Source organism: Haemaphysalis longicornis, unplaced genomic scaffold (assembly GCF_048455015.1).
Source record: "Haemaphysalis longicornis isolate Haplotype H1 unplaced genomic scaffold, Haemaphysalis longicornis Haplotype H1 scaffold_5, whole genome shotgun sequence".
Lineage (NCBI taxonomy): Eukaryota > Metazoa > Arthropoda > Arachnida > Ixodida > Ixodidae > Haemaphysalis > Haemaphysalis longicornis.
The window spans coordinates 113,743,004-113,753,107 of record NW_027526385.1 but is presented as its reverse complement, the minus strand read 5'-3'; positions in this window follow the sequence as shown (position 1 = coordinate 113,753,107).

The following is a 10,104-nucleotide window of genomic DNA, read 5'->3' as shown; positions in this document are numbered from 1 at the left end:
TGACCAGATGCGCATACATGGATTATGTTACTAGAAGCTGTGAAAAAATATACCTAACTGCAGATGTGGCGAAAAGGGCGCAGCCACACGTCGGATTCTGGGTTCGGACTCCAAAATGCGCCCACGTGCGTTTAGGGGCGGGTCGCAGCGTTTATTTATGGCCTGGGAGAGAGCGAACATCGCGCTGCTGAGGGAAAAGACTGCACATTGCACGTCGAAACTGTGTACTTCCAGACATCAAACGCCCCATATCGATACTGAAAACTAAGCGCTTATCCTCCGACTCGCAACCTGTTGGCAGCACTGGGAAATGTAGCGGCGTCCGAAGTCAATCATTCAATTCAATTCAATTCAGTTTATTTCAACATCAAGGATGTTTGGAGGCACAGACAAAAAGCCATACAAAGGCTTAGGTCCGTGCCCCCTACATGGCACACGGGAGGCCGTGTTCATATTGGCAACAAAGCAATTACATGTTTTTCGCGTACAGAAGCAGAGCGCCACTTTTGTAAAACAAAAAAAACTACAACAAAGAACAGAGACCGTACTATAGTGACTAGATAAGGGAAAGGATTTTTGTGATGCACCAGGAGGTCAGTAAGGCATTCCATAATGTGTGACGCTAAGAACAATAGTTAATCCGGGATTGCAGCAACATATAAATGTCATTGATAACAAAGGAGAAACAGAATACAATGAAAAAAAAACAAAATATACAGGAGGTCTATGAGACAACTACAAAAACGCGTTACGCAGATCTTTAAAAGAGACTGTAAAAATATCAGTTCCATGTTCGCAATAAAGTCGATTTCGCATTGAAGGGAGGCAAAAATTTCAAGCATTTTCTTTCCATAATTTGTGCGGCACGTGTCAACTTGCCATTGCTCTAGGACTGCGGGTTGCATAAGAAATGACGTTTTTTTCGCAGTTTCGCAAGTTCGGCCATTGTGCCAACGTTTCTGGCTGTTTCTGAATTAAAGCTTCTGAGATAACTTAAATGGATTTTACATTGATAATTTTTAAGGTCATGAAACAGACTACTTGTATGGGATAGTGGAGGTACTTTATTTACAATTCGGATAACTCGTTTCTGCAGTAAGGAGTAGTTTTCCTATGTTTTGAAGAGTGGTAGTGCCCCACACTAATACGCCATAATTCAATAGAGATGAAAAGAGACCATTGTACAAAATGATATTAACAGATATGGGAAAATAAAAGTAGCTGTTTCAGCATACAGCCAGTCACAACCGATAATTTCCCGTTTAGGTAACTGATGTGTTTATCCCAGGACATATGCTCTGAAAAGTATACCCCTAAAGTTTGGAAATGCGCTACTATTTCGATTTCGGTATTATCTATATGAATGGGAAGCAATGTGAAATATTTATGTCGGGGGTGAAATAGAATTGCCTTTGTTTTGTCGGTGTTGATCCTGAGATCATTACTAAAGATCATTCATGATAGAGCGCACTACATAATTGTGCTCCTACGCGCCTGTCGCCTCCGTAAATGTGACAGGTGTCTTTCTGACCTGTTGTTTTTTGAAAGATCTGCAAACGACGAAGGTTTCTGCTGTGGAAGTCTAACGGGTCACAATGTCGTTGTCCAAGCAGTCTTCAAAACGCAAAGTGGAAGACGAGAAGAGGTGCTTTCAGGAGCGATGGGAACTTTCTTATTTCTTCACGGAATCAAGAGACAATGTGTTGTGCTTAGTCTGCCACGAGACTGTGGCTGTGCCGAAGGAGTACAATGTTCGACGCCACTTCATGTCTTGCCATCACGAGAAGTATGGTGCTCTTACTGGCAACGTTCGCGAGCACACCGTGACTCAACTGAAGGCGGCGTTGGGAAAGCAGCAAAACCTGTTCAAAAAGGCCGCCAAAGCAAGAGACGAAACGGCAAGGGCAAGCTTCGTCATTTCTGAGCTTATCGCCAAATCATATCCAAGCCCTTCACTGAAGGTCTGTTCGTGAAGCAGTGCCTGCTCGGAGTCGCTGATGCTACCTGTCCCAGCATGAAAAAGACATTCGAGAAAATAAGCCTCTCTCCAAACACAGTCGCCCAGAGAATTAACGAGATCAGTGGAGACATTGAAAAAGGATTAATCAACCGATGCCACGAGTTTGAAGCATTCTCTATTGCAGTTGACGAAAGCACTGAGATCGTGAGATCAGCTGTTCATTGCTAGGCTGAGAAAAATGTGCCAAATGCCTCGATCTACGCGTTCGAATCTTCTTCTTTTCTTTCTTTGTTTTGCTTTTGTTTCCATCGTGATCGCATACGCGGCTACACGCTTCTCGTTGTCCACGGCGCGCATCGACGAGCGGCGTGCCGCGCGCTCCCGTTTGACTTCGGCGCCGCGGAGCGCAGCCGCGGCGGAGAGGAAGCAGACGACGCAGGCGACGCGCCTCCATTGCCATAGCAACGCGGCGCATGCGCAGAGAGCAGTGGGGGTGAGATCAAGTGCGAAAAGGCTGCGTCTGCTGCAACCCGGGGTAAGGTGGCCACCCTACCCGGGGCTTCCGAGCCGATTCCCCCCGAACTGGCTGCTGCGCCCCACGGAAGTGACGTACATCAACAAAAAAATTGCGTAATTGCATTACACTGCAATTATTTCAATAATATTGTATATATTTTTGGTAGTGACGCATTAATATTACAATATCAAGATTTATTTTTAGCCTGAGTTTATTGTCTTTTAATATGACGCCATTTAGTCACCGTGACGTCATAGACATGCTTTGTAGATGTTTGCATTATATTTTTCTCTGCGAAACTTGAGTTTGTTATTGTATTTGACACTCGAGTAGAATGAAGTTGTGTAAACAAAGCACTTTTTATAGATTTACAACGGGTTTTATGGATGACCTATGGACGAGCGCCATGGAGAAGAGGGCGAATTCGATCGAATAGCGAATTTTGGCGTTTTGGCCCCGTACTGGCATCCGTACGCGGGGAGAGTTCACTCTAGTGCGGGCTTGTCTGTCGTGGTACGTCTGTTCCGAGTTTGTTCCGTTGGCCTGTTTCAAATATTCCGGCTTCGCGCGGTGCCGAGGCAAGCAAGAATGTACGAGCGTCGGCGTTGTACGGAGTCGCTCACGAGTGGTGCGGTGCTGCTCTGTGTTTTCGTTTCATATGAGGTGTTCAGCTCCAAGCCTGTGTCTCCGCGCTTCTATCTTCTGCAGTAATTCACAGTCGTCAAATTCCGATGACTATTCGTGGCAGCAACGCGAAGTGCTGGTCAGCGCTTGCGCAGAGCGCAATGATTTCATATCAAATACGTACAGTTACGTATCAGAACCAAATGTTGCCCCACAATGTGCAGCAAGGTACGAAGCACCTGTTGCCTTCAAAACGTGACCGATGTGTGCGGTGCGTCGTAGTTTTCCAGAGGTTTATTGTTTGTGTGAAGCTGCTGGCGCCGCAGTCATCGATGCTACCTTCACAGTCATCGTTATACACATTGTTGTGTCGGTATCACAACGCGAGGCAAATATTTTGATACTGCTCCGTACTCGACTTGCAAGTGTCCAGATTCGTGTCACAGCAGGAGTGTATGCGTGAATAATCTAGAGCCCCATCAGTTAGCAATGGTGCGTCGCAGTGACAGCGAGTTCTCGTTCGTGCGCTTCAACTTTCCGCGATCCCTGTCGTTACAAGCGTGGCCAAAAAATGCTCCGGATATCTGTCGTGAGTTACTGTGGCATTTTCCGTGTGTGTTGTGTTCGTGTGCTCCAAAATTTACGATGTCGCCAAACGTACGTGATCGTGACCATTTATGACAGGCTAGGTGATGCGGAGGCTCATTGAGAACGACTCAGCGGGCAATGAAGCGGAAAATGATAGGTGTAACATTAAGGGACAAGAAGAGAGCGGAGTGGGTCAGAGAGCAAACTGGTGTTTGAAGACATATTAGTAGAAATTAAGAAGAAGAAATGGACGTGGGCAAGGCATGTAATGCAAAGGCAAGATAACCGCTGGTCATTAAGGGTAACAGAGTGGATCCCTAGAGAAGGCAAGCGTTGCAGGGGGCGGCAGAAAGTTAGATGGGCAGATGAGATCAAGAAGTTTGCGGGGATAAATTGGTCACAGTTGGCACAGGACCGAGGCAATTGGAGAATAATGGGAGAGGCCTTTGCCCTGCAGTGGGCGTAGATAGGCTGGTGATGATGATGGTGATGATGAGGTGATGCGTCAGTGGCTTCAGCAAAACAGGGGCTACGTGCTGTGTTGAAATGTTATATCTACATTCTAAGCATACCATCTAGGTGACTCTGCGTAGTTGCTGTTTCTGTTTGCTCTAACCTCATTTGCCTTGTTCATCTTTTTTGCAGGGTATTTTTTATTTACGTGTGCATGCAGCATATTAGCACTAAATCAACTTTACACACTTACCTGTACATGCCATAACCCTCTTTGCAATCACGTGTGCATGTGCTACTGTTACCCTGCAGTATTTCGTCAACTACTGTGCATGCTAGCAAAGATTGTTTACATGTCGTTCTGAACCATTGCTAATAGCCTGAATTTCCTTTAGTATTACTAACATACCTCTTTCTTACTCACCTGCTGGCTTCGTGTTGCTTTTAAAAGGAATTGATGATTTAACGCTGCGTCCAAAGATATGTTGGACAAACTTGCAAAAAACGTAATACACGGGATATACCTGCTAAATTTCTCAATGGCACAAAGCACGTACACTGATCGCACAGGCTAAAAGTATGTCTGAAGTGCTCCACACTCTTCGTCTGCCCCTCAACGCAGTCATGCTTGATTTTTACCCAACCGGCAAAACCACTGACGAGCCAGGGTCACTGTCACGCCCACTTCGCAACATATGGTGAAAGCAGTCTGTTCTGATTTTTACCAAACAGACGAAAACACTTCCACTCACTGACTAACCGTGATGAGTCACTGTTAATAATTAATTGTTACTAATAATTTCAAAAATACAGATGTAACGCTAGGGATGGTGAAGGCTGTAGTGGAAGTCCGGGGTGGGCGACTTTGACGGCGCTTGTGGGTTTCAGTGCACTTGGACTAAGAACGGCTCTCACGGGGTGGAAGCCCTAGCATCCTTCTGCTCGCAAATCCATGAAATATTTCTCTGTCTGTTTGTTTAGTGCAATGCATAGTTGACGCCATTGAAAAGCACCATCAGAAAAACATGAGAAAGCGTTGCTTTTGCCTCCGTGGAATGAACCAAGGTGGACCCGCTAGGTATATCTGCATCTAAGCATACATTGGGTGCTACTGCGCAGCCGACTGGTACCCGTTGGCAAACCTGCTTCCCACACAACAACACAAACACATGCCTGTTGCATGCGGCCTGTGCGCATTTTGTTTGTCTGCGTGGAATGGAATGGCTGTGCCAGCAGGAAATATTTCATGAAGCACTGCAGGGCAGTGCAACAGTCGCCAGAAAAAATTTCCATCGGCAGACTCGCATACTCGAATGGAAACTGGCAGGCTCCATGGTTCAACACAGTGGTAATTCCAGTGTGCCACCAATGCAACAAGTCTCTCCATAGTATCAGGAGATTCGAATATAGGTTAACAAGGGCGGTGTGACAACTGTCGCCGTGCTGAAAAATGCCACAACAGGGCTGTATTGTGCACAGATTTTTGTTGCCCCTCCCATCCCACCTAGTTGTGCCAGCTTCCAAGTTTACCCCGTATCATTTCAAATTAACTGACGTTTGCTGGTGTTTGATTGATAGATGCAAGCACCAGTAAAGTGTGTCTGTCATCTTTAGCACTAAAATCATGTTCTCAAGGGGAAACCGAGTTTAACGAGGTTGCGGACGTGAAAGCGGGCAGTGCTCATGGGGGTCGTAGCAGAAAAGTTGCAGCATGGCGTCGTGCTGTTTTTGCTATGTTGATGTTGTAAAGCGCATGGTATTTATATGGTTCATACGTTTCAAACAAGGCACTAGCTGGAAGTCGTTGCTGTCCCTTCCCTTTGTTACACTTTGTAGTCGTGCTCTTTGTTTGAAGAAATTATTAGAAACTAGCTAGTGTAATTACAATTATAGAACTTATTTTCTGTGAAGGAAATGCTGCCTTGTGCCGGCTAAAGGATATACACTGTTTTGGCTACACACATCATAAGGCAAGATAGCAGTGCAATACTCTACAGAGCCCGTGCACAAGCTGCTGCCTTGCATTGGTCTGACCCACAGAATTGACAAACAGCTCCCCAGGACTGATTCCGAGCAAAGGTTCTGGCTCGCTCGTGCCCCTCAACTTCACAGAAGTCAATGAAACCTTGTTAAACAGGCTGCGGCTTAAAGTAGCATTGACCTGAAAGTATCTGCACACGATCGGACGCGAGGACAGCCCAGACTGCCTTCTGTGTAAGGCTGTACAGAGACAATTGATCATTTCCATAGTGTTTGACCAAGGTATACTAGTGGGTGAAAAGACCTTGAAGCAGCCTTACTACGCTTGAATGCTTACCCTCTGTCTGAACGAAAGATTTTTGGCACGTGGGCTGACACGAAGAAGCAAGATCGAGCTGTCAAATCGCTGCTTGTCCTGTCAGGACTCTTGGGTCTATGTGGTGAAATTTCACAAACTGCGAAACTTTTTTTTATGATCGGTAAATAAGTTATGCAAATTATGCAGTGATTAGTCTGTTTCTGCGCCCCATACATGCTTTAAGTGTACAAAGTTCATTGGTTGATTTCACTGTCATTTCTCATACCCTCAGTATTCAGTACCTTCCTTGCCCCAGTGGGATTTAAGTAGCAGGCCCAAGTTCAGTTTCTCAGGCTGGCCTCTTCTCCTTTCAAAAATCTTTTACTATCTCTACCTCTCTCTTGCCAGCATGCCAGGTGCTTGTAACGGTTTACTAGGATTCGCAACGGTCACCATACAATAAAAATTTCTTATGACTACTTTCATTCCTGAAGTTCACTGCACTCAGTGTACTAGGGTGTTTGGCGTACAATAGTAATTATGACTGCAGACAGCATACAGTTCTTAAAGCCCACATCGAAATCCTGCCACGGACTCATTCTTGCCTTCACTTCGATAAGGCTGTCACAAATGGGTTGATCAGCCGAACATGCTGGAAGGGATGTTTTTCTACACTCTGAATTAATGTTTGATCATTGTGCATACATTAAAGCATTTTTGCTGGTTCTTCCTTTTTATCTCTTGACACCCAGTGCAACCAATGGGCTGGTAAAAGCTGTGGCTTGTCATATGTGTTTCCAGTTCATAATGGTGCATTCTGCTTGTTGCCAAAAGCAACTGCAGAAAAGTTCTTCAGCCATAATGCAGTGCTGGCGATGGTCTTTTGTGGGCTATAAAAGCAAAATGTACTGGTTGTTGGTCAAATAAAGTGAGCCAATTTTAAATGTTTCTTCCCAATGCCGGATGTGTTTTCTTGGAGGTTGTGTGTTTGCTTAGTCCTTTCGGGAACAATTGAGCATGTATGGCTCATGTGTTGGCCATGAGACTAATCAGAATTTGAAGGTTCATGGGGCAGGTACAACTTGTACAGCTGGTGAGCGAAGGGATATAACTATTACATTTCCGATTTTCTTGCAACATATATGTCACTAGCAACAACAATTAGGATTTATAATTTAGCTGCAGTTCTTTTTTACGACAATACTGCTATTGTTCCCATTATAAAATTAATAGTAATTACGACCAGCCGCCATACGTTGCTGGCCGTAATGTGTTCGGCGTCATCAGAAAATATCGTCATAGTTACTCCCGCCGTTTACCCCGCACGTGTGCACGCGTTTTGCGATGAGCGTGCGGCATCAACCTGGCCTGCCCGTGGTGCTCGGGAAAATACCAGGAGAACAGTCACGTACGTCTGCGCCACAAGGATGAGCACAAGACACCTCGCAGACGCCCAGGTCGCGAAGCCGGTTCTACCGCGTGCCGACGCATTTCACTTTAGGAGGAATGGGAAAGCCTGCGGACAAAGCAATCCGGGTCAGCCAGTCATGCATGCGGAAGATGGATATGACGATAATTTTAGGGACCTTATATGACGATGACTACTACTGCCACAGTTGAGAAGCGACGACGGAACACGTAAATAAACAAATTTCGCAATACGTGGTGGTGTGTCATTCAGTGCTTCAGGAGGATCTAAAAAGAAATCCTCCAGCTCGCCTTGCGTCACTTATTAGTGCAAGTTTCGCCAGTTTTAAAGACGAAGGTGTAACATGAAACGCGAAAACTGACTGTACATATACGTGGCGTCGGCGGGGCCACCGCTGTATGGACTGGTGTACTTGAACTCATTTCGCCAGAGCAGCAGCCAAATCCTCTCACTACGGCGCTAAACCGGCACCTTGGCAGAATGGAACCTTGCTGCCACGTGCTACCAGCTGCAGGTGCACGTGGCAGCACGTATACGCGTAAACGGATGCGCACACAGCTCTGACTGCGGGGGAACTTCAGCGTGATGAGCATCCAGTCTGCTTGTCAGAAAACGAAGGCCTGTATGCTTCTTTCTTTTTGGACAACAAACGTCACATGGTTGGCCGGTTCTTCATCACTTGCAGTGGTAGGCTGTTGGACAGCTGCTGCTATGACCAGAAGCAACATGCGCACTACTTACATGACGTTTGTACACAAATTATGTGCAACAACGCTTTTATCAATTTGGTGTTGACAGGAGCAGTTTAAGTGGGAGACTATTGTTGGCGCTACATTTGCTGCCCTTACCAGCGTGTGGCACAGCGCTGTGCTCTCGCTGTTTATTAGTTACCAGCACAATTTTTACAACGGTGTGTGAAGTTGGTGAAATGAAGTACAGTGTATCTCCTGAATTGGTCGGTGCTTCCTGCTTCGGCGTGATTCTTTCCAGGCAAGGGTGGCAAAGTTGTGCTTGTGCCAGAAGCCAAATTTTTTGACACTTTGTGATCAGTACTTGTAGCACTGCAGTGTACCTTGTAACTTTGGAAGCTCGGAAAAGTTGGTACAACATGACCAAATATACAGAGTTGTAGGCACGACGAAAAGAGGCATATTAACACGCGTTTACTCCAAACATCTTTTTGTCACATCCAATATAATTCCGGCCTCTTTTGTCCCAGCTGTGCTGATTTCACTCCCCAAAATAAGGCACCTGCTGGTCTTTGTATGCACAGAAAGTATGGTGAGGTTTCAAAACATTTCAGGCTGCTGCGCCAAAACTATACGGACAAAAACGCTGGTGTTCAGCGGCGCGTACTAGAGTGCACCAGAGTGGAAGATCAAGTTCACTGGGATCTAGACCCAAGAGAACTCTTGTCAAATGAGGGCCTTCAAAGGTATTCCTTCGGCCTATTCTTCTCCCCACAAAAGCCACAGATTCTATGATCTAAATGGGAGCGCAAGCAGCCTTCGTGCAACACTATTTAGACCTTTGCCGGCAGAGTCTTCAGCCAGTGCCCACGTTTGAGGACACAGACCCATTCTTCCCTATTGAGCCACGTCAGATCAAACCTGATGGCGTGAGATGGGGCGCGCACACACCTTCCAAAATAAAAAGAAAGAAAGAAGTGCGGTTACAAAAGCCGGCGAATTTAAACGTGCAACACAATCCTCCGAATCCTCCATTCGGAGTGGTTTTGCCTTGCCCGCAGGTGCGCCGTAGATAATACAACACCGAACGACAGCCGATGTACCAAGGAGGAGAGTTATCAGTCTGCGCTTACGGCGCGTACAAAAAGCGCGTGCTTTTCATCGTAAACAATGAAAAGCACAGCCGACTTAACCATGAGTGCCGGCACGGCCGCTTTGCACGGCCGGCATGGTACTTCGTACTAGTTTTGGCGATCAACAACGACGACCAAATCCAAGAAATAATAACAAAAAACAGGTGACGTCACTTCCGTGGGGCGCTCCAGCCAGCCGCGATCGGGCGAGGCTGGAGCACCCCGGGGGAAAGGATCCCCGGGGTGCAGCAGCCTTTGCCATATGTAGCCGGGCATGGATGAGACGTTCGATTAGTTTACCCAGAGTAGGAGTAAGTGAAATTAGCCGCAAGTTTGTGATAACATTTGGATCTTTGTTTGGTTTGGGAATGGAATAGAGAATTTTTTATTTCTCTATGGGCGAAGGCTCAAAGGAGTGCGAACAATTTTTATT